This window comes from Triticum aestivum, chromosome 5B (assembly GCF_018294505.1).
Source record: "Triticum aestivum cultivar Chinese Spring chromosome 5B, IWGSC CS RefSeq v2.1, whole genome shotgun sequence".
NCBI lineage: Eukaryota > Viridiplantae > Streptophyta > Magnoliopsida > Poales > Poaceae > Triticum > Triticum aestivum.
In genome coordinates, this window is record NC_057807.1 from 708,997,521 (window position 1) to 708,999,154 (window position 1,634).

At 37.5% G+C, this 1,634-nt stretch overlaps 1 long non-coding RNA gene across 1 annotated transcript; it reads right to left on the minus strand.

Moving 5' to 3' along the window:
- Positions 1-1,143: 1,143 nt before the first annotated feature.
- Positions 1,144-1,377, minus strand: LOC123117872 (uncharacterized). Its single transcript, XR_006457544.1, has 2 exons — positions 1,278-1,377; positions 1,144-1,202 (listed from the first exon to the last, which is right to left on the minus strand). It is a non-coding gene; the product is annotated as an uncharacterized lncRNA (long non-coding RNA).
- Positions 1,378-1,634: the final 257 nt, after the last annotated feature.

Consider the following 1,634-nt stretch of genomic DNA (forward strand, 5'->3'; position numbering starts at 1 on the left):
CCTGTGATTACTACCCCGTCGATGTGCCGCGTCGATGCTGCCCTGTTGGGCCTGGTTTCCACGGCGTGCTCCGAAACGCCTGTCGTAATCGCCCGGTGGGCTTGATAACGACGGGCTTACTAAGACACGCTACGGGCGGGCAATTTTTTTATGTAAAATATTTTTTACGCTTTTCTAAACTAGACTAACACCCAATGTGCTGTAAACCAAGTTTTTGCTAACAAAGTAACACGCAGTGTGCTGCCATAGTTTAGTGTATAAAAATTTAACGACGACACGATTACATGATTACATATAACTATTCGGCAACAAAAAAATCATGTAAACAAAAAAAAATGATTATATAATATTTATGAAACAAAATATCATGTGGACATAAAAAATATTTGGAAAAGTGCCGAGTCTATTACATATAACTATTCGGAAGCAGAGTCTATTACATAAAATTTATAAGCAAGTGCGCAAAGCGTTTGAAAAATAAAGTCCTCCAGTACCACCCAATCACATGCAAAACTCCTTTGTGCCGCATCTATTTTTTCTTCTTTGATATCCGAATAACTTTGTTTTTCACTTCATCAAGCTTGTTTCTTTCCGAAAAGATAAGTTGCGCAATCATTAACTCTCTCGAGTCATCAATTGAGGTCTGAAAAAAAATGGTGTCAGCACAACGTTTATTGTACATCATAGTCCAAACATGACTTGCGTACCTGTGAAAATAAGCCTGTCCATTTGTCACCATCCCAATATTGAAAGCATCGAAGGAGAAATATTCCACACGAATTCCTAGTGCATACAATTTACGAAGATTAAATATCTACTGTACATACAAGACCGACATTCTGTCGAAGTAAGAACTCACCCATCATGTTGTTTTGCCATGTCATACGTTTGAATAGACCAATTGGAAACATCCGGATAATTCACAATTCCGGTTGCATTTGCTTCTTGGATATCTTCTGCTAGTTGTTTTCTTTACAGATATAATAAACATGGTGGAAAGAATGTCATTCAGTGTACTAAAAAAACCGAATGTTACCAAATGCACATTTGAAAGTTAAACTTACCAGGTCCTCAACGAGTTCTCTAGTAACACTGTCAAGTTTTCCAGTCATCAACGAGTCAAGAACCTGAAACTCTCTCTTCCCGCTATGCATGACGACAGTAATCCAGTGATTATTTTGCTTGTTTAGAGGAATGTAAGTCTGCATCACAAGGACCATAAAACACAATCATCACATACTATCGTATGTATGTACCGTGTTAACAATCAAACTTACCTTTGATTTTTTGAAATACTCGTCCTCACATTTGTTCACGGGTCCATTACTATGCGACTCTGCTTCATAATCGTTACCGGCGGTCTTCTTTCCGGGTCTAATGTGAAGCAACCAATGTATCCTCCAAGTTGTCAACATGAAATGATCATCATTAACTTTGTCGACCAAAAATGATGAGTATGCATTAATTACCTATAAATAATGTGTTAGATTAAACAATGGTATTTTCGAATCAATTGTAAAACAATATATGAAATTAACTTACGTCGCCACTTAGCCACTCATGGTTAATAATCTGACAAGCTCTCCGCACAGTGAGACCTTCTTCCATGCCATCATTGAAAATTTCTGTTTTGG